The 24,325-nt window shown below is 39.1% G+C and overlaps 1 pseudogene; it reads right to left on the reverse strand.

The window, feature by feature from the left end:
• Positions 1 to 18,829: 18,829 nt before the first annotated feature.
• LOC112130191 (small ribosomal subunit protein eS4-like) lies at positions 18,830 to 19,635 on the reverse strand (annotated as a pseudogene).
• Between the last annotated feature and the right edge of the window lie 4,690 nt (positions 19,636 to 24,325).

The raw sequence follows: 24,325 nt of genomic DNA on the forward strand, positions 1-24,325 counted from the left end.
ATAAAAGGATGTCTTAACAGGATACTCATGTCCTCTTGGGAGACTTCCAGGTGAAATGATTGAAGATGATTTTCCAGCCGTTCCTGGAAGGTGGGGTAAAGAAAGAGGAAAAATTCCCTGCCAGGTCAGTCTATGAAATAATATAATGCAATATGAGGGGAATCTTGGACGGGATGATACAAAGTCAGAAACCCATGCGAGGGTTGCAATCTGTTTCCTGTTTCTCTGCAGTCCTACTCTGTTCCGTGATGGCTGGGACAGATGGGGCCCCAGAGCCCCTTCCTTGTCACATGGCAGACTGAGCAAAGGGGACTGATTTGGGAGGGAATGGGGCGCCTCCAGCTTTCTGGGCACTGCAGGCCAGTGGGTTATGGAAGGTTCCGCTTGCCCTGGGCAGCCATGCCAGCTGGTGGCTGGTGCTTTGGAAAGGTCCTCACTGTCAGCCACAGTTGCTTCATCTAAAAACCCAATCTTCTGAAAGTGTCAGTGCTGTTGGAGCTCAACGTCTGTAAGTTTGCCCAAATATGTCAAGAAGGAGCGACCTGTGGGCTTAGGGGGAAAAAAGCAAATGCATGCTAAGTTTACACAGATAGACCTACACCACATTTTAGTTTACTTTTATTAAATTTTAGCCTTTCGTTTTGTTGGAAGACATGGAGAAGGCACACGATGGAAAGACCCTTTACCTCCTCCCACTTTAAATTTTAGGGATGATAAATTACCGTAAAATTAATTTAGTTTTGCTATTACACTTTTACCATGAGTCCCGAGCCAAGGACATTTTTATGTTAAAGTCTTTGTAGATGTAATGTTTTTGTATGCCTGAAATACCTCTGTGTATAATATTGATATTGGAAAAATCTATTAATATTTTGTAAAATGATATGTCTGGTATGGCATTTGACTTCTTCTGGGGGAAAAGAACATAATTCTGCAAGATGTTAGAAATTCTACTAGCGAGACTGCACAAGCATGACAGATACACTAATTCAAGTAAGTATAGGTAGAGATCTTCATGAATGGGGAACTACGTTTGAAAAGATCATTTCTGATATAATTGGAAATTGGGGGGATTCTTAAGACTCTCCAAAAAACCCCACTTTTCCTGAGCACTTTGCTTTTTAGGCAGAAAAATAATTAACTCCTAAAGCCATCCCACTGGCACAAAGAGAGTCAGGGGTTCTCTCTGGAATTTTGTTATAATAGGGCTCAGCACATTCTAGTGTGATTGTTAGTTTCAGACACTTGCCACCTGCGTGCAGTTGGTGAAAGTAAGAGGAATGCTACTTTGCCTGACCTCGTTTAAGAACAAGAACATTCTTTTAGAGTTTAAAACTCAGGACTCATGCTTTAATCTTTCTAACTCCCATCTTCCCAGGGCGCCCTCAGCTTTCATCAGTGCTTTTCTCATAGTCATGCCTCTTATAGTTTTATAATTTTTTAAAAGGCAATACTAGATGAGTTTAAGGCCCTGATATCCATTTTCCATTAAATAAAGTGTCAAAACTTCTGATACTATACTGTAGAGTCACCACCATGCCAACAGTTTTAATTTTAAGCCCATTTTCCCCATTCTGATGATATTAGAACTTCACCCATGGCACTACTACTTTATAACTTTCATTTTTAATTAAAGAAGTTAAATTGGCAACAGAAAACACTTTGCTTTCACATTAGCTTTGTTAATAAAAAGTGAAAGTTTAAAGCAGTGTACCTGTGGATGAAATCAAGTTCCAAGCTCCAGTTTCCCCTTTATCTCATGGAGGCATCAAGCTAAAGGTCTATGCTTATGACAATCTTAAAACAAAAGGAACAAGGAAAGATGAAAATATTTAAAACCCAACTATTTTCAGCTGATGGCAAGTCAAAAAACTACAAGAGATATTTTAATACAGCAAAGATTCCATCCTTCTAGATGCTTTGCAAAATGATATTAGATAACTAATCATGAGGGGCAGTGAAAACCTCAAAGCAAGTGAAATAAAAATAATTATAATTAAAGACCGGGCATAGTGGCTCACGTCTGTATTCCCAGCATTTTGGGAGGCTGAGGCAGGCAGATTACTTCAGGTCAGGAGTTCGAGACCAGCCTGGCCAATATGGTAAAACCCTGTCTCTACTAAAAATACAAAAATTATCCAGATGTGGTGGCAGGCGCCTGTAGTCCCAGCTACTCAGGAGGTTGAGGCACCAGAATCGCTTGAACCTGGGAGGCAGAGGTTGCAGTGAGCTGAGACCATGCCACTACACTTCAGTCTGTATGACAGAGCAAGACTCTGTCTCAAAATAATAATAATAATAATTATTATTATTATTAAAGGGAAACATGGTAGATATTGATACATAATAAGGAAAACCTACAATTATCATCTAATTAAAGAAGTAACATTGAGGCAATATAGAACAATATACAGAGGTAAAGCATTTCCAGTATCATAGTAGAAACAAATTAAAATACTTTTGGTTTGGTTAACATAAAGGGAGGAAAACAATCTGGATGTCTTTTTTACCAGTTTATTATTATTAAAGCATGAATACTTGGGGTTTATGTAAACTGGTAAAGAAGATATTCAGATTCTCGCTATATATATCTAAAGATATATATATGTATAATATATTACATATATTCATTATATATTATCATATATTACTATCACTTATATATTATGTGTATATTCATTCATTCTAAAATTGGAAAAATGCTCTATTTCTAATCAAGCAGGAAAAATGAAATACCAGATTTCAAATTATTCCTCTAAACTTCTTCTGCTTTTTAAAATAGATACCCTTGTTTATTAAAAAACAAACAAAAAGCCTTAAAGCTTGAAGTGATACTAAAAACACAACCATCATAATAACCAAGAAAAAACAGTCGAAATTATCTTAAGACACAATTTTATTAGACTTCGTGAAGGAAAACTGGAGAATTGACCATGTGGTCACCTCCTCTCTCTCTCTCCCTCTTAAAACCATGCTAAAATTGTAATGAACTCTAAACAAACGTGTAAGTTCATGAAGATGAAGAGAACCGAAAAGAAATACATACACATGTAGATAGATGTGTCAAGTGTGGGCTGGATGTGGTGGTTCATGCCTGTAATCCCAGTGCTTTCGAGGCCAAGGATCTCTTGAGTCCCAGAGTTTGAGACCAGTCTGGGCAACATAACAAGACCCCATCTCTACAAAAAAAAATAGAAATTAGTTGGGTGGGGTGGCATACCCCTGTAGTCCCAACTACTCAGGAGGCTGAGGCTGGAAGATGGAAACATGGTAGATGTGGGTGCAGAAGGAAAATCTATGATTAGGCTGAACTACAATTAGGTTGAGCCTCCTAGGCTTGAGCCCAGGAGTTGGAGACTGCAATGAGCTATGATTGCACCACTGTACTCTAGCCTGGGTGACGGAGGAAGACCTTATCTTTTTAAAAAAAACAAAAAACAAAAAAAAAGAGAGAGAGAGAAAGAAACAAAGAAAAAGTGGATGAAGGAGTTCCAGTTCTACTGTTGAGATGGAGAAAGAACACTCTAGCCTATCTCTCCCACTGAATGGAGCTGTAAAACATACACAGCAGGCATGGATTAGTTCTTTGAGGATTCCAAAGGGAACATGATAAATTGAAGAAAAATAACATAATTTTGAAGTATCATCAAACCTTTTTTTTTCCCCTCCAGTATCACCCAGCCTGGATGCGACATAGCTGGAGCCTGGAATGGACACGGAGCAGACAGACAGCTTCAGGACACACCCGCTCGTTCTGGCTTGAGGAGCAGGAAAGGCATCTGCCAACACTCCGAGTTAAGTAGGAGAAATATTGCCCACACCCCATCATCAAATTTTTGTCATTCATTCCCTCATAGCTAACCCAGAGCTACCCACAGGTGCCTAAAATTCTGAGGGAGAGGAAATTTCCTCTCTAATCAGGGGATGTCCCCACAGGAAGGGACAAATCTTGTGTCTACTTGTTCTTCCTTCCTTCTTTCCTTCTCTCTTCCCCTCTGTCTCTCTTTCTCTCTCCTCTCCCACCTCTTGGCCATGGGAAGTGCATGGCAGAGCATGATAAATAAAGCCTCCGCTTTCTGACCTGAGAACTGAAAATGGAGCACCCAGAGAACATAAAAGTACCTGAGAGATGGTGAAGAAATAGGAGTTGGAGAAGACCACCCCATAAGGCCATTTATGAACTCCTGGGCAAGCTCCTGAGCTGCACATGCATGGATCTAATCCCAAACCTCTCACCATAGACTTTGTGAACTGAACAACAGAATAAAGCACAGCCCAGATCCCAGACTGACCATTGGTGGAGCACATCTGGGACAGATCTGATAGCACTGCAAAGACTTTGAAAATCCAATTCACCTTGACCTACAACCTTTACATCTGGTTGGAACATGCAGCCTGAATCCAACTAGGTAGGTAAAAGTTTGATATTTGAAAATAACTATAACATAAAGGGCGGGGGGCAAGGAAAGTAATAGTAGGACCTATATGGTGGTTAGGTTTCTTCTACATTGCTTCTGCCATAGTAAAATATTGATTCTAAATAGACAGAAAAGTTAAGTATGTTTATTGTAATCCCTGGAGCAATGAAACCATACTAAGAAATAGATATCAAAAACAAAATAGATACATTAAAATGGAATATTTAAAACCTTTAGATATTACACCAATATTTGTAGCAATTTTATTTTTAATAGCCAAAAACTGGAATCAGCCTAGTTGTTCTTAAATAGGTGAATGGATATCTTTGTCCATTTTGTACTACTATTACAGAAGACTTGAGATCAGGTAATTTATAATGAACAGAAATATGTTTCTCACAATTCTGGAGACTGAGAAGTCCAAGATCAAGGGGCCAGCATCTGGTGATCTGGTGAAGGCCTTTTTGCTGCATCATCTCATGGCAGAAGGGCAGAGAGAGAGAGAGGAAGAGGGAGCAGAACTTGTACTTTTATGAGAAACCCACTCCCTCGATAAAAGCATTAATGCATTCATGAGGGTGGTGTCCCCATGACTGAAACATCTTTCATTAGGCCTCACCTCCCAACAACACCACATTGGAGATCGAGTTTCCAACATGTGAACTCTGGGGGACACATTTAAGCCAGTGCAAGGGGTAAGCAATCTGTGGTCTGTATCTACCATAAAATATTACCCAGCAATAAAAAGAAACAAACTATTGATACACACAACTTAAATGAATCTTCAGAAATTATGCTGAGTGGAAAAAGCCTATCCCAAAAGATTACAAAATATATTATTTCACTTATATAACATTTTTATTTGTTTGGTTATTTATTTATTTATTTCCTTACTTATTTTAGAGACAGGGTTTCACTCTGTCACCCAAGCTAAAGTGCAGTGGCATGATCATAGCTCACTGCAACCTTGTACTCCTGGGCTCAAGTGATCCTCCAGCCTCAGCCTCCCAAGTAGTTGAGACTGCAGGTGCACACCATCATGCCTAGTAGAGAGAGGGTCTTACTATGTTGCCCAGGCTGGTCTTGAACTCCTGGCCTCAAGGGATGCTTTTGCCTTGGCCTGCTAAAATGCTGAGATTACAGGTGTAAGCTACCATACCTGGCCAACATTTTTGAAATGAGAAAATTTTAGGAAAGGAATGAAAGATTAATGGTGGCCAGCAGTTCAGAATGGGGAAGCCAGAAGAAGGTGGGTATGGTTTTAAAAAGAAAGCACAAGAGCTTCTCAGGCTCTTTGTGGTATTGGAACTGTTCAGAATCTTGAGAGGGTGATGGGAACACAAACATATATAGGTGATTAAATTGTGTAGAACTGAATGCACACAAATAAACACAAGTAAAACTGGGAAAATCTGAATAAGATTAGTGGATTTTACCAATGTTGAATTCCTGGCTGTGATGTTATATTATAGTTTTCCAAAATGTTATCACTGAGGAAAACTGAGAAAACTGTACACGAGAGCTCTTCGAATTATTTGTTACACCTTCATGTAAAACTATAATTAATTTAATAAAATGTTCAAATAAAAAATTTAAAAGTGTTTTAAAAGCCCACAAGAACACAGGAAGAGGTAAACAGAGGAAATAAAAACGGAATGAACAGAAAAAAAAATTAAATGGTGGGCCAGTTAACATGTATTTATAATTGATTAAATGTAAACAGTTTAGATACACCAATTAAAAGATATTGCAGAATAGATAAGAGTGGTCAAACTATATGCTGTTTACAAGAAACTTACTTTAAATATAATAGCATAGGTAAGTTAAAAGTAAAAGGATGGAAAACAATATACCATGATAATACTAATCAAAAGAAAGCTCAAGTAACTATATCAAAATTAGACAAAGTAGATATTAGGCCAAAAAGTTGGTCCAAAAAACAGAAAGGCATTACTTTTTTTTTTTTTTTTTTGAGACAATTTCTCTGTGTCACCTAGGCTGGAGTGCAGTGGTCCAATCTTGGCTCACTGCAACCCCTGCCCAGAGAGACATTACTTAATGATTAAAGGATCAATTTACCAAGAAAATATAGCAATCCAAAATATGTATGGAACTAACAATAGAGCTTCAAAATACATGAAGCAAAAACTGAACTCTTGGAAATTTAAAATATAATGATTAAAATAAAAAATTCAATCTATCCCAAAATCTGGAAGTTTAAATCATAGAAGTTTGATATACTTACAGAAAAATGAAGGAAGGGAGGAAATAAATTAAAAGAAAGAAAATAGGAGAGAAATTTTAAAAGAATTAGATCATCTAGGGTTGGAAACTATCAAAAAAACAATGCAAGAACATATTCCAAAACTAAAGACAATGAGTTGCCAAGTCAAAATGTCTCCCTGAGAGACCAGCACAATTAATGAAACAATACTTACTCCAAGGTTCATCTCTATAAAATTTCAGAACTCCAAGGATTAAAAGAAAATTCTAAGAAAAATAGGTCACATACACAGAAAAAGCTGAATGGTATTGGACTTCTTAATAGCACCATTGGCTTCCATTATTGCTATTGAGAAGTCAGCTGTTAGTCTAAATTCTGTTGTTTTTATGCAATCTGCCTTTACTCCCTGGATATTTTTAAGGTTTTAAAGATCTCTTCATATTGAATTATCTGTTATTTCATCATGAAGGATCCAAGTGGAGTTTTATTTTCTTTTGTCCTGTTCTCTATCCTACTTGGGATTCATTATGATTCCTGAATGTGAGGTTTCATTTTTTTTCATGAGTTCTAGAAAATTCTAGCATACAGCTCTGCCATTTTTCTTTTGGATACTGCTTCTTTTTCATTCTATTTATTCTCTTTTTCAAGAATTCCAATGAAATGTATATTAGGCATTCTTACCCTATCCTTTATGTCTTTTAGCCTGTCCTTCATATTTCCTATCTCCTTGTTTCTCTATACTGGATTCTGGAGAGCTGAGCTCTGCTTTCCTGTTTGCTAGTTCTCTCTTCAGCTGTGTCTAATCTGCTGTTTAACCATGAGATTCTTATTTCAATGCGGTTTTTTTTTTCATTTTTAGAAGTTCTATTTGAATATTTTTCAAAACTACCTGATCTTTTTCTAAGTTCACATTTTTGTTTCCTTCTTTTATTTCTTTAGATGTGAAAGCACATTTATTTCATATTCTATGTCTTAAAATTTATAGTATCTGAAGTCTTTGGGGAAATAATTTCTACTCTTTGTTGTTTCTGCTAATTTTCATTGGCAATGGCATGTTTGCTTGTGTTTTTCTTGATTTTTCAATATCAGCTTATGTTCATTGGGACTTTTCTGTTGGGATTTCATGAGGCCTGGCTTGAGTGCATTCCTCCAGAGAAGATCTGCATTTGCTTCTTTCAGGTACCTGAAGATATTCCCAATCCAGGACCACTTTACATTAATTTCTTGGCTTGAGGGTTATGGACTGTGCCAGTGCCATAATTTAGAATGTCACATCTTATGAAAGCTGATCTGAATTCTAAATTATCAGGGGAAGTTTCTTTTTCTAATTCTGCCCAGGGCCCAAGCTGAGAAAACCATGTTTCCTTACTGGATCATCTCTTTTAACTGCACAGATGTGTCTCTAGATCAACACTGTTCAAACCTCTCAACTTTCACAGGCCAAGGCCTTGCACCCCACAGGTAAAACTCAAGACTCCAGGTGGTGGGAAATTACCCGGCAACCTTAGATGGCCACTGTGTGACAAAAAGGTTTTGGGATATCTAGTCTATCATACTGTCAGAAATGGAAATAACCAGTCCTTCTTTTCAATTCCTCTAGATTTTGAGTGTAGAACTGCTGAGTGACTCTAAGTGAGACAAAATCCTCTTCCCACACAGGAAAATACAATTTGGAATTTGGAAAAAGGAAATTGGGTCACCATCTTTTTCTTAGATTAGAGGAATCTACTTCTACTATCTCTTGTAATCCAGAAACATTTACCTGAAGTTCAATAATTTCTACCATTTCATTTTGTCGTATTTTGAACATTACATTCAAGTAAAATTAAACATATGGCCTATAATTTTTAAAAATAAACTTTATTTTTTAGAACAGTTTTACGTTCATAGCAAAATTGAGAGGAAGGTACAGAGATTTCCTATATACCCTCTACCCCCACACATGCACAGCCTCCTCTATTGTCAACATCTCCTACCAGTGTGGTACATTTGCTATAACTGACGACCCACATTGAAACAGTATTGTTGCCTAGAGTCCATAGTTTACATTAGGGTTCATTGTTGATCTTATACATTCTATAAGTTTAGGCAAATGTGTAATGACATACATCCACAATTGTAGTATTATACTAAATAGTTTCATTGCCCTAAAAATCCTCTGTGCTCTGCCTATTCATCTGTCTGTCCTTACTAACCCCTGGAAACCACTGACTTGTTTACCGTCTCCATAGTTTTGCCCTTTTCAAAATGTCATGTAGTTGGAATCATGTAGTATGTAGCCTTTTCAGATTCGCTTATTTTACTTAGTAATATGCATTTAAGCTTCCTCCAGGTCTATTCATGGCTTGGTAGCTCATTTCTTTTTAGTGCTGAATAATATTCCGTTGTCTGGATGTACCAGTCTATAAAGACTGAAAGAGGTGCCTACTTCTTCAAATGCGCAGACACCAACACAAGGCCACAAGGAGCGCGAGTAATCAGGGAAACATAATACCACCAAAGGAACAACATAAAGCACCAGTAACCAATCCTTTAAAAATGGAGATCTATGAACTGCCTGATAAACAATTCAAAATAATCACTTAAAGAAACTCAGTAAGCTGCAGAGAATGCAGATAGACAACTAAACAAAATCAGAAAAACAGACTTAGAAGCTTAACAAATAGAATAGAAGCCATAGAAAAGAACCAGTAAGAAATTCTGGGCCTAAAGAACACATGACTGAACTGAAAATTTCATATAGAGTTTCAACAGCAGACTTGGTCAAGTAGAAGAACATATGCAAATCAATAAATGTAATACACACATTAACAGAATAAAGGATAAAATCACATGATTATCTCAAAAGATGCAGAAAAAGCATTTGGCAAAATTCAACATCATTTCATAATTAAAAACTCTTAACAGATTAGGTGAAGAAGGAATATACCTCAACATGATAAAAGCCATATGTGCCAAGCCCATAGCTAACAACATACTCGATGGCAAAAAGCTAAAAGATTTTCTTCTAAGATCTGGAATAAGACAAGGATGCCAATTCAATTTAATAAAGGCATTCAAATAAGAAAGGAAGAAGAAAAATTGGCTCTGTTTGAAGAGGTTGCATACAGAAAACTCTAAAGACTCCACCAAAACATGTTTAGGACTAATAAATGAATTCAGTGAGGTTGTGGGATACAAAATAAACACAGAACAATCAGTAGTATTTATATACACTAACAACAAACTATCCAAAAAGAAATCAAGAAAACGATCCCATTTATAATAGCAATAAAATCATAAGACTCTTTGTTTTTGTTTTTGTTTTTTTTTTTTTGAGACGGAGTCTTGCTCTCTGTCACCCAGGCTGGAGTGCAGTGGCGCGATCTCGGCTCACCAAAACCTCTGCCTCCCGAGTTCAAGCAATTCTCCTGCCTCAGCCTCCTGAGTAGCTGAGATTACAGGCATGAGCCACCATGCCCGGCTAATTTTTTTATTTTTAGTAGAGACGGGGTTTCACCATGTTGGCCAGGCTGGTGTCAAACTCCTGACCTCAGGTGATCCACTGCCTCGGTCTCCCAAAGTGCTAGGATTACAAGCGTGAGCCACTGTGCCCGGCCAAAAAACATAAGATTCTTAAGAATAAGTTTAACCAGGGAGGTGAAACATCTGTACACTGAAAATGATAAAACATTGATTAAAGAAATTGAAGAGGAAACAAGCAAGTGAAAAGATATCCTATGTTCAATAATTGGAATAATTAATATTGTTACAATGTCCATAATACCAAAGCTGTCTACAGATTCAGTGCAATTCCTACCAAAATTCCATTGGCAATTTTCAAAGAGAAAAAAATACTAAAATTCATATAGAACTGCAAAAGACCCCAAATAGACAAAGCAATCTTGAGGTAAAAAGAACAGAGCTGGAGCAAGAACACTACCTGACTTCAAAATATACTACAAAGCTACAGTAATTAAAACAGCATGGTACTGGCATAAAAACAGATACACAGGAACAGAATAGAGAGCCCAGAAATAAACCTACACATTTATGGTCAATTGATTTTTGACAAAGATACCAAGAACACATAATGGAGAAAGGGCAGTTTCTTCAACAAATGGTGCTAGAAAAACTGAATATCTACATGCAGAAGAATAAAACTGAACCCTCATCTCACACAATATACAAAAATCAACTCAAAATGGACTAAAGATTTAAACATAGACCTGAAACTGTAACACTACTAGAAGAAACATAGGGAGAAATATCCTTGACGTTGGTGTGGGCAATGATTTCCTGGATATGATCCCCAAAACAAAGGCAACAAAAGCAAAAAATAGACAAACGAGATGACATCAAACTAAACACTTCTGCACAGAAGAGGAAATAGTCAAAGAGTGAAGCAGCATCCTACAAATGGGGAGAAAATATCTGCAAACTGCACATCTGATAAGGAGTTGATACCCACGCTATATAAGGAACTCAAACAACTCAAAAGCAAGAAAACAAATAACCTGATTAAAAAATGGGCAAAGGATCTGAATAGATATTTCTCAAAAGAAGACATACAATGGCCAACAAGTGTATCAAAAATGCTCAACACAATTAATCGTCCAGGAGGTGCAAATTAAAAGCACAACAAGATATCACCTTAACATCTGCTGGAATGGCTGCTATCAAAAGACAAAAGATAACGAGTGTTGGTGAGGATGTGGAGAAAGGAAACTCTTGCACACTGTTGGTAGGAATGTAAATTAGTACAGACATGATGGAAAACAGGATGGACAGTCCTCAAAAACTTAAAATAGAGTTGTCGTATGATCCAGCAATCCTACTACTGGGTATATATCCAAAGGAAATGAAATCCGTATGTCAAAGAGATATCACACACTGCCATGTTTACTGCAGCATTATTCACAAAGGCCGAGATATGGAATCAACCTAAGTGTCCCTCAAAAGATAAATTGATAAAGAAAATGTGGGGTGTGGGTGTGTGGGTGTGTGTGTGTGTGTATACATACAATGAAATTCTATTCACCCTTTAAAAGGAAAGAAATCATGCCATTTGCAACATTGTGGCTAATCTGGAGGACATTATGCCAAGTGAAATAAGCCAGGCACAGAAAGGCAAACACTACATGATCCCCCTTATACATGTGGAACTCATAAAAGCAGAGGATAGAATGGTGGTTCCTGGGGTAGGGTGGGGCAGGGGGATGAGGACATGTCAGTCAAAGAGTACAAAGTTTCAGCTAGACAGGATGAATAACCCCTGGAGAGTTAATGTAAGAATGGTGACTATAGTTAACAGTAATGGATTGTATACTTGAAAATCATTAAGAGCATAGATCTTAAATGTTTTCACCACAAAAAAAATTGCATGATAACTAAGTGAAGAATGAATATGTTAATTAGCTAATTGTGTTAATCATTTCTCAATGTGTGTATATATACTTATTTATATATAGCAAAATATCATGTTGTATACTGTAAATATATACAATTTTTATTAACAATTATATCTCAACAAAGCTGGAAGAAACAAATGAAGTTAATTCTCTTAAAAAATAACATCTCCTCTTGCCAGGCATGGTAGTTCACACCTGTAATCCTAGCCCTTTGGGAGTCCAAGGCAGGAGGATCGCTTGAGACCAGGAGTTCAAGTCCAGCCTGGGCAACATGGCAAAACCCTGTCTCTACAAAAAATACAAAAATTAGCCAGGTGTGGTGTTGCACTCCTGTTGTCCTAGCTACTAAGGAGGTTGAGGTGGGAGGATTGCCTGAGCCCAGGAGACAGAGGTTGCAATGAGCCAAGATCACACCACTGCATTCTAGCCCGGGTGATAGAGCAAGACTCTCTCTCAAAAAAAAAAAAAGTCCTCTTAAAATGATAGTTTTATGTATCTACCTATGTATGTATGTATGTATGTACCTATGTATCTACCTTCACTTTCTTCCTAAACCTCACTAAAATTATAGTAAAGTTATTTTCTCAAAAAAATAAAGAAATATCACCATAAACCTTCAAGAAGAGAAAAAAATAACAACACATTTTTAGAAACTGGAAAGCAGATGAAGAATGACTTTGCAGATACAAGAATCCAAATCTTGACCTGAGAACTTACCTAATGTACACCACGCTGCCCTCCAAATCCTTCCATCTGTGCAAATCCCATTCACGAAGGCTTCCTTCTTTTCAACATTAGCAAGATTCCAGCCCACCCTCAATTCATTTTCAAATCCTGCCTCCATGACCCCAATAATAATAACAAACCTTTACCTACAGAACATTTGCAAAGTGCCCCCGTGTAATGACAAGCCTTTTTTTTAAAAAAAAAAAAACCAGGATCTCACTGTGTTGACCAGGCGGGAGTGCAGTGACATGATCTCGGTTGACTGCAACCTCTGCCTCCCAGGCTCAAGCGATCCTCCCATGTCAGCTTCCTGAGTAGCTAGGACTACAAGTGCATGCTACCACGCCCAGTTAATTTTTTTTTTTTTTTTTTTTTTAGAGACAGAGTTTTGCCATTTTGGCCAAGCTGGTCTTGAACTCCTGGACTCAAGTGATCCTCCCTCCTTGGCCTCCCAAAGTGCTGGGATTACAGGTGTGAGCCACTATGCCTAGCCATCAATCCTTTTTTTAATGGATTGGCTTTAGCATTTGATGGTTCTCGGACAAGATCGGGCGCACTGAGGATGGTATGGCCATAGACTATTTGATGGTTCTCAAATTGTTTCATATTGTTCAATATTATTTCTCCAGTTTGAGCGTAAATGTCTTAAGAAATGAATTTCTATTTTATCCAGCACTAAACTTTTTCACAGCAACAGACTCCAAAGAGGTAATCAGTAAGTACCCGCAGTTCCTAGAAGATGCACCTATTGATAATCATTACAGCCAACTAACTAGTGTCCAATTAGCAGTCAAAAACAACAGTAGCAAGTCTCTGTAGCCATTTTTTAGGCCTTGCCTCCAAAAAATATGCCATTTGTCCTGTATGACAGCAGGTGGCATATCAGAGACCCATCTTTCCACATACTGCAGGGTGACCTGCCTGGTTTAGCATTTAGCAATCAGACTTTTTTATAGCAATAAACCCCATGCTGAGTAGGCAACAGATGAAAAAAAAGAAAGATGCCTTTTATGGCACTTCATGATAATGGCTTTATTGCCAAAAGCCGTATTAGCAGAAGATGAAAGATTCGATTTATAATCTCCTGAATGTCTGGATGTTCAGCCTGTTTCTGCCCAAGAAGAGATTAGTGCCCGTGGAAGATGTATTTGAGGGACAATCCACAGTCTATTCCGCTCTGCCGAGAAAGAGTCCACATTCTTTTCCCTTTCAAGCCAAAAGCGAGCAAAAATAACCAAATGAATGAGTTCATGCCGCTCTGAACTTCAGCACCAGAGTGAAGCATTGAGATTTAGGACCACCCGACTCCTTGTGATGATCTAAAAGTCACTTAGAACAATTCACAGCAATGTCAGAAAAAACTTCCTTCTTTTTGAAACAACAAAACCAGATGGAAAACTGCTAAAATGGCTCAAGTATGTGGCACTTTTATAATGTTTATGTGGCTTTTGCAAAAAAGCAGCTTTAATTGACTTTTTTGCTTCCCATGTCCTAGTTCTGTCAAAATCTCTTCTGGTTTTGGGGGGGGACTTAAATGAGAGAACACACCATTCAGAATATACTGTTAATTACTATAATTCAGAAACAATGTACTCCTTCTCTGGTCCTTGCCAAAAAGCCAAGGGAGAAAGGCAGCAGAAGGGAAAATTTAAAATAAAGCACATTTCTAAAGATGGCATTGAAAACAAAGCAAACAGTGGAATTGCACTGGCAAGAAATTTCATTGGGCCGGGCATGGTGGCTCATGCCTGTAATCCCAGCACTTTGTGAGGCCAAGGTAGGCAGATTGGCTTGAGTCCAGGAATTCAAGACCAGCCTGGGCAACATGGTGAGACCTAGTCTCTATAAAAAACACAAAAAATTTAGCCAGGCATGGTGGCTCATGCCTGTGGTCCCAGCTACTCAAGAGGCTAAGGTGGGAGGATGGCTTAATACAGGGAGTTCAAGGCTGCAGTGAGCTGAGATCGTGGCACTGCACTCCAGCCTGGGCAACAGAACAAGACCCTATTTCAAAAAAAAAAAAAAAAAAAGGAAAAGAAAAAAAGAAAATTTCACGGGGTGGCCTACAGGAGCACCCACCCCTTTGTGTGACCTAGAGAATACCACTAAACATCTCTATTTCATATCATCTTCATATAAATAAGAAAGTTAATACACTACTACCTCAAATACCAAATATCAGTGCTGAAGGAGAACTTGATACCTTATTTACTTACCTTATTCTCTACATGAAGTATCTCAAAAGGTGTTGTGCAAATAAGTGCTATTCTTCTCATCCTTAGAAGGTATAGGTAATGGATTTAAAAAACACACAAAGAGATAAAAACTCCTTCACTTTCTTTATGAACAAATTTGACCCAGGGTTAAGTTTTTAGTCTTGTTCCCCTGGAAACCTGATAAAGGCTGAATGTCGGCTGTGTCACCAGGCTGTCCTTAGATGGCAAAAGGAGGTAAAGAGATGAGCCCATGGAAGGGTGAGTAAGTGGTGCTAAGTATGGCTGATTTGGAGCCATGGGTCTGGCTAGAACTCAGAAAACCCCCAAGATGGAAGCTTAATAGAACAAAATCAGTGTATAAATTTAAATTATGGGTATATTTTAGTCATTTTATCATTACTGTTTTCTCTTTTTTATTTAAAAAAATTATTTAAAAGTCACCACCACCAAAGTCAAGAAACAAGACAGGCATGGTGGCTCACATCTATAATCCCAGCACTTTGGGAGGCCGAGGGCAGAGGATCGCTTGAGCCCAGGAGTTTGACACCAGCCTGGTCAATATGGTGAAACCACGTCTCTACAAAAAAAATACAAACGTTACTCAGCGCCTGTAGTCCCAGCTACCCAGGAGGCTGAGGTGGGAGAATCACTTGAGCCCAGGAAGTCGAGGCTGCAGTGAGCCAAGATTGCACCACTGCGCTCCAGCCTGGGCAATGGAGTGAGACTCTGTTTTAGAAAGAAAGAGAGAAAGAGAGAAAGAGAGAGAGAGAGAAAGAAGGAAAGAAAGAAGGAAAGAAAGAAAGAAAGAAAGAAAGAAAGAAAGAAAGAAAGAAAGAAAGAAAGAAAGAAAGAAAGAAAGAAAAAGAAAGAAAGAAAAACAGTTAAACCAGCCCACCCCGAAATCCCTCCATGTTCCTTCTCCCAATGTCAACCCCTCCCACTCCCCTAAAGGAATGAAAGAAATGACCATCCTGGCTTTTTATAATGATCACTTCCTTGCTTTTTTGAGGGAGAAGGGGGTGATTTTATCCTTAGGTGTGCACCCTAGACACTATAGTCTTGCCATTTTTTTAAACGTTGATGTGTATTTTAGGTGTCTCCTCATTTTGCAGGATCCCTCCATCCCTTTCTTTTTACTGTAATTTATCTGTTGAAAACCCCGGGGCCTTTGACTTGTAGTTTTTCACAGTCTGGCTTTGCTGATTGGTACTGTTGGTATAATTCAACGTATTCCTCTGTATTTCTTGCAAATTGGCAGCTGTATCTACAGGCTGGATCAGACTCAGGTTCAGCCCCTTTAGAAATATCATAGGTGGTAGTGAGTTCTTTCATTAGGAAACAAATAAAATCTGACGATTTTTGTTTTTGTGATGTGAGCAGCTGTTAATGCACAATGCCTAAATCCATTAAAATGTGATATTCTAATTCTGCCATTTCTTTTTTATTCATTAGTTAGAATATTTTTATAATTAAATACACTCCCTCTTCTACCTCTGGTTGCTGTTGGCCCAGATCACCTAGGAAAGACAGGATGAATGCTTGAATCTTTCCCTTTATTTACTAATTTTAAGATCATGGAGGCTCACACCTATAATCCCAGAACTTTGGGAGGCCAAGGTGGGCAGATCACTTGAGTAGAGGACGAGCCTGAGCAACATGGTGAAACCCCGTCTCTACAAAAAATACCAAAATTAGCCAGGTGTGGTCGTGCACACACATAGTCCCAGCTACTCAGGAGGCTGAGGTGGGAGAATCCCTTGAGCCCATGAGGTGAAGCCCATGAGGCGAAGGCTGCAATGAGCTGAGATCGCACCACTGCACTTCAGCCTGTCTCAAAAAAAAGACCATGTATTGGATTCCTATTGTCCCCTGAAGGAGACTAATCCAGTTTTATTTTAAAATCATAATAATCTGTGGATTTAAACATATTTTGATGTTTGTATATATTATAAATATTTCTCTTATTTTAGCTCACATGGTCCCAAATTTAGCCAATAGAGATCTTTTTCGAATTAACTCCTGAGTCCTTTTGACACGATCTTAAAGTCTCTGCTAACTTCCTCACTATTTAGTATAATAAAATGTTCCTGTTTTCTTTTGTACATCTCCTTCCTTTCTTTCTTTCTTTCTCTTTCTTTCTTTCTTTCTTTCTTTCATTTTTTGTTTTTGTTTTTGCTTCTTTTTTAGACAGGGTCTCACTCTGTCATCCAGGCTGGAGTGCAGTGATGTTATCACAGCTCACTGCAGCCTCGACCCACTGGGCTCAAGACATCCTCCCACCTCAGCCTCCTGAGTAGCTGGGACTACAAGGCACATGCCATCACTCCTGGCTAATCTTCTTTTTTTTTTTTCTGTAGAGATGGGGTCTCTCTGTGTTGCCCAGGCTGGTCTCAAACTCCTGAGCTCAAGGGATCCTCCCGCCCCAGCCTCCCAAAGTGCTGGGATCACAGGTGTGAGCCACCCTGACTGGCCCCATTTTGGACATTTTCTACCCCAGATCTGGAATCAGCCATTTATCCAAGAGCTCTGATTTCTTTTAGTGGGACATGGTATTTTAAAACTAAAATCTGGGCACAAGAGATGTGCATTGCTAGGTCTTTTCATTAGTCAAATCAGAACCAGAAATATACATACACACACATATACATACATACACATACATACACATAATATTTTTTAAATAAAATACTTCAAGTTATATTGATAACTTCTCATTTAAATCAAAGTTTTTAAACATCTCTTCTGAATTACATACTGAATTACATACTTTTCTGCCATACTGGGAACTCCAGTTCTCTAAAACACAAAAGATAATATAGTTAGAATATCTCATAATTTTCTTGGATGCAACAGTTTAATGATATTAATACAGCCACCTCCAACCTTAAGGGGGTGCTAACCTGGGAAGAATTGGTGTTATCACCGACAGAAAGAGGCACCCTGAATGTTTTGACGTGGTTCACATGAAAGATGCCAACAGCAACAGCTTTGCCACCCAGCTTTCCAACATTTTTGTTATTGGCAAGGGCAGCAAACCACGAATTTCTCTTCCCCGAGGAAAGGGTGTCTGCCTCACCATTGCTAAAGGGAGAGACGAGACTGTGGCCAGAGCAGTGGGTGAAATGGTCTCTGGGTGACATGTTAGATCTTTGTACATAATTAAAAATAACATGGCATGATTAATTTTTTTAAAAGGCTTTAACTGAAAACAGTTAAAAATGTTTTTGCATATGACTGCTCTTGTCTCCCGCTATTTTTTTAAAGCTGTGCTAAATTTACAGTGTCAGAACATGTAGCCAACATACAGCCATTACAAGCCATACTCTTTCTTTTTTCCTCTCATTTAGTCCAAGGTCTATAAGTAACTTCTTCTGTTGTTTATCTAGTCTTTTGGGTTGTCTGAAGATTTTTTTTTCTTGTAGATTCCTCAAGAAAGGTTCACAGAAGCACTATTTTCTGAGTTCCTGCAGATTGATAATAGTAATCTTTATACTTAAAAATCAGTTTTCCTGGATATGACATCTTTGCCTCCCATTTTATTTCCTTGAGTATCTTAAACATATTTCTCCATTTTTTCTGGCATAAAATATTGCTGTGAAAAAAATCTGAAAATAATTTAATTGACTTTCTCTTCTAAGTCACTTGCTCATCTTGCTGCAATAAGCAAATGATTTTTTTTTCTTTCTAGTTCAATTATTTGACTAGAATATGTCTAAGTGTTGATCATTTTGAGTTATCCATTCTGGATCGATATTCTCAAGTATATGGTGAGCTCTTTCTTTTTTTTTTCCATTAAATAATTCCATGTTATTTTTAATTACATGCAAAGATTTAGCATGTTACCCACAGACCACTTCACCATTGCTCTGTTTTACCCACCGTTTCACCCACCATTTCACCTACCACCAGTCTCTCATCTCTCCCTTCGGCAATGGTGAGGCAGATACCCTTTCCTTGGGGAAGAGAAATCCATGGTCTGTTGCCCTTGCCAATAACAAAAATGTTGGAAAGCCCAGTGGCAAAGCTGTTGCCATTGGCATCTTTCACATGAACCACATCAAAAGATCCACAGTGCTTCTTTCGGTTGGTGATCACACCAATTCTTCCCAGATTAGCATCTCCAATCACCACACACAGGTTACCAGTGTCAAACTTGATGAAATCAGTGATCTTGCCAATCTCCAAATCAATCTAAATGGTGTCATTCACCTTGACAAGGGAATCAGGATAGTGGATGGTGTGAGCATTGTGGAACCAGGTGAGGGATTCCTTTTGTGCCCACAAAGATTTTTCTTGCTTTGCACAACTTGTACTTGGCCTCCTCCAGTGTAATACAGTGTACAGCAAAGCGACTGTTGATGCCACAGATGAGACAGAAATTCTCTACCATCTTGTCAATGCTGATGACATCCATGAATCCAGCAGGGTAGGTTATATCAGTTTGGACCTTGCCATCCATCTTAATGAATTGCTGCATGCAAATCTTTACTTCGTCTCCTGTCAGGGCATACTTAAGTCTGTTCCTCAGGAAAATATTAGGGGAGACACTGTCTCAGCTTGTAGGTACTGGTGGATGGACAAGGAGCAAACACACCAGTCAATTCATCCAGCATCCAATGCTGTGGAGCTGCTACCCGCTTCAGATGCTTCCTAAGACCACGAGCCACGACTGTATTAGGCACGGAAAGAGCATGGTGAGCTCTTTCAACATGCAATTCCAAATATTTTTCATTTCAGGAAACTTTTCTGAAAGTATAGTTTTCAGTGTTTGTTTTCTATCCTTGCCTTGGTTTTCTTCTTCAGGGACTCTTATTACGTAGGTGTTGGATCTTCTTTGCCTATCTGCAAAACATTTGTAACTTCTTCTAGAATTTCATCTCTTTCCTCCTTTATTTTTCACATTTTTCTCCTTTCAACTATTTTAAAGACATTATCTGTTGTTCTATTTGCATGTATATTCCTCCTAGTTTAGTCTTTATTTCTGAATTTTTTTTTCTTCTATTTTTAGGGGTTTTTCTCAGTTCCATAAGCTTTCCTGCTGGTCTAATTCTGACTTAGGTTGTTCTTGCATGTCTTATATAATTTTCTCCGTGTCTTTTACCTTATTTTGAATGAGAAGATTACAGTGTTGATTTGGTTTGTGAGCTTGTCTTTCTATGTGTTTTCTCTGTCTGAAAAAATGTTATTCTGCTCTTTAATCTCTTTTTAAAAATAATAACTTGGTATGGGATTTGACCTCAATTGCTTGCTCATTTTTATGTAAAATTAATTTTCCTGAAATTTTAGAAGAGGGAGTGCCTCCAGATAGCTTTTCTAATTTCACAGAACCCCCACTTCACTTATGCTGTCTCCTCCAAAATTTGAAGGTTTGCTTTTTGAGATGTGCTGGCTCTGTGCCCCTCCAGCTTTTTCATCTGGACTTTCTCCTTCCTTCATCTTTATTGGCCCCACTCTGCTCAATTCAATTTCTATTCCCAGCAGTTGCTTCTCAGTGTGGTAGCCTATCCTGAAAGGGACAATTTCAGAGAGTCCATAGGAGTCTCCTCCAGCCCCTTGAGACCTTACCCCAGGTAGCTTGTACTCGTCCATGATAAGAGAGGACAAAACCCCTCCCGATTTCAGTGGCTGTTCCCAGATTGGTCCACTGCACTTTCCAGTTAACACCTGTTTGCTCTTTGAGGATGCTCCTATTCTCTAGTCTGTCAAATACCCCATTAGTTCCCTCTGCATCCTTCCACATAGACACTGATACTCTAAAGGTCTTGTGGCTGTTGTTGGTTTGTCTTTGCCATTTGTGTTTTGAGGTTTCTGGGGATACCTTGTAATTAGTTTTGTTGTAAATGTCATCCATGTGTTTTTGGTTGGCCACTAGTGCTCTATTTTATTTACAAATTTGTAAAAAGTAGAAAGCTCTGCCACCATCTTCCCAGAATTCCTTATTTTTATTTTCAATTTAATATGATCATGCAAACAGCTAATAAGAACACCAGATAACAGGATGAACACTTAGCATTGTGTTATAATTGCTTACAGTATTCAGTGCAGTAACAGGCTGTACAGATTTGTAGCCTAGGAGAATAGACTAAACCATATAGCCTAGGTATGTAGCAGGCTGTACCACCTAGGTTAGTGTAAGTATGCTCTATGATGTTCACCCAATGACAAAATTTATGGTACCATAAATTTATGCATTTATGGTATCAACACAAGAAGTTGGAGTGAGCCTAAAATCCCCAGGTATTATAATAGGTATCTAAAAACTGTTCTGACAATTTTATAAAAAACTCAATGTGTGGTTTTTCATGCATTTAATTTCTAGATTTGCTTCAGTGTCCCTGTGAGAGGTTCACATTTATCTTTCCTTTATGCCTTTACTCCATTGCCTGTGTAATGAGGATAATATTTTTAATATTAGGAAGATACAATTTTTATTCCCTTGTAGTCATATTCCACCAAATAGGTAAAGCCGAGATTCGGAGTACCAGGCAAGGAATCAGTCACAGTCAAGAACAGATGGATCCCTATTCAGCTTTCCATCTCAAAACTGGCTTTTTGGGAGGCCACGACAAGACCAACGCCCTGAAGGCTGAGTTTTCTTGAAAAAGAAAGGCCCCTCCCATCTCCAATCCCAAAGTTCCTCTATAAATATTTATAATCCAAGCTGGGAGGACTTACCCTAGAGAAGACTACTTCTTGCGACAGAGAAGGCTCAACCTGTGACACAAGGGACATTTCCACTGGATAAGAAAGAAAGAGTTCTTGGCACTAGGGATATAAGAGAAATTCAGAAGGGATCCATCTTGATCCAGGTTCACATGAATGCACAGCCTGTGGCAGGTGTTCATCTGTGATCACAGCTGGCAGATGTGCAGGCAGGTTGGCCACCACGTCAGATGCATGTGGCTCAAGCCTATGGGACCACCCAAGAAGCTTGATGAAATATGTCTTGGAACCACATAACCACCACCACAGGGAAGAAAGGGGTGGCGTTTACCCATCAGCCTCTATGAGTTAAGGGTTTCCCTAGGGGTATTACCTCCCCTATATTTCCAGGTTGCACATGTGTGAGTGCTGAATGGGGACACATGGGAATCCCATGTCCCAGCATCAGAGGTTCCAAGGCAAGAATCAGGAGGCTGCAGGGAGGTACTGACAGGTTTCACCTGTGCAGTACCGGTCACTGCTACAGCAACGTCTAAAAGAAGAGTTGAGTACACAGACAGTGCCCAATATAGGACCCAGTGAAGTTCTTATAATGGAGAAAGCAAATATTTTAATCAGATGTTCTATCTTTCATTGCAATGTGATTGTGACGGTCAATACTGACTGTCAGCTTGATTGGATTGAAAGATGCAAAGTATTGTTCCTGGGTGTGTCTGTGAGGGTGTTGCCAAAGGAGATGAACATTTTTGTCAGTGGACTGGGGAAGGCAGACACACCCCCTATCTGGGTAGGCACAATCTAATCAGCCGCCAGCATGGCCAGAATAAAAAGCAGGCGGAAGAACACGGGAAGACTAGACTGGCTGAGTCTTCTGGCCTCCATCTTTCTCCCATGCTGGATGTTTCCTGCCCTCGAACATCAGACTCCAAGTTCTTCAGCTTCTGGTCTCTTGGACCGTCGACCACAGATTGAAGGCTGCACTGTTGGCTTCCCTACTTTCGAGGTTTGGGACTTGGACTGGCTTCCTTGCTCCTCAGCTTGCAGACGGCCTATTGTGGGACCTCATTTTGTGATCATGTGAATCAATACTCCTTAATAAACTCCCCTTTATATACACATCTATCCTATTAGTTCTATCCCTGTAGAGAACTCTGACTAATACAGTGATTAATCACTTTCTGCAAGAAGTGAAGGTATGTACAGAGTCTGACACCAGATTTTCATTCATTACACATGCAACAAAGAACACATAAAGTCCTATAGACTTTATAAATTTTCTTTATAAATTATCCAGTCTCAGGTATGCCTTTAACAGCAGCGTGAAAAAGGACTAATACAGTTATCTTTTGGTAACTGCACATTTAAGGTGTTAATTTCATCCTTCAATTGACTGTCTCGGGTCTTTGGCTTGGTTGATCATTGCTCTAAGTCATCACTGGGCTCGGGGTCAGGAGGCTCATGCCAGGCTCTAAATGTCAAGTACTTACTGGGTACTGGACAGCGCTCTATGTTCTTGATGTGTTTAATTCATTTAATGCCCCTATCAACCCTATGAGGTAGGTACAATTACTATCTCCATTGTCCAGATGAGGAAATTGGGTAAGTTAAACAACATTAAGCAGCTTACTCAGGTCCCACAGCTAAAGTGGTGTCTTTATTTCCAGCACTTAAAATGTGTCTTAGCCATTCTTGCTCTTAAGGCCGAATGACATATCTGCCATAACACTATGTGCTTCTCTTTAATGCTGTCTTCTTTCCTCCCTAAACTTCTCATGGTTTCTAACATTCCCCTTTCCACAACAGACCCTGACTCCTATCTGAGAAATTAGAACCATTAAACAAAAATAACTACTGTTCTTGCTAATTTGGCCAAGGATGTGTCCCATTGCCTCATGCAAAGGATGGTTCCTTCCAGGTCTGTGGAGGGGCTGGGCTGGTATTGGGTGCTCACAGCCACTCCTGAGCTCTCACCGAATGCAGAGCATGGTGCTCTGCACCAGGTGCTCTGGGAGCTTGGGAAGAAACCATAAACACATGAACACACAGATAATACCAGCCCACAAATGAGCATGCCAGCAGAGTTCAGGAAGGGAGAAAGCACTGAGCTGAATGGGAGGGCTTTCTAGATAACATTTAGACAGATGGAAAAGAGAGGAGACGGCATTTCCAGCAGGGAGACCAACTTCGGAAGAGGCACTGAACCTGGAATGCAACTGCAATTGCTATTCTGATTCTAGGCTTGGTGGGAAAAAAAAAAAAAATGCTGGCAGAGACTGCCACTAGTGCTAGGAAAAATATGCAAAAAAAAAAAAAAAAAAAAAAGTAACGCTGTCTTTTTTTTTTTTGAAACAGAATCTCGCTCTGTCACCCAGGCTGGAGTGCAATGGTGTGACCTCCACTCACTGCAACCTCTGCCTCCTGGGTTCAAGTGATTCTCCTGCCTCAGCCTCCCAAGTAACTGGGACTACAGGCTCACGCCACCACATCCAGCTAATTTTTTTGTTTTTAGTAGAGACGGGGTTTCGCCACGTTAGCCAGATTGGTCTCAAACTCCTGACCTCAAGTGATCCACCCAGCTCGGCCTCCCAAAGTGCTGGGATTACAGGTGTGAGCCACTATGCCTGGCCCCTGTCTTCTTTTTTGTATTAAGCCGTTCCCTTGTTCCTGCTCAAGCTACTTTACAAAAAT

Source organism: Pongo abelii, chromosome 20, assembly GCF_028885655.2.
Source record: "Pongo abelii isolate AG06213 chromosome 20, NHGRI_mPonAbe1-v2.0_pri, whole genome shotgun sequence".
NCBI classification, from domain to species: domain Eukaryota; kingdom Metazoa; phylum Chordata; class Mammalia; order Primates; family Hominidae; genus Pongo; species Pongo abelii.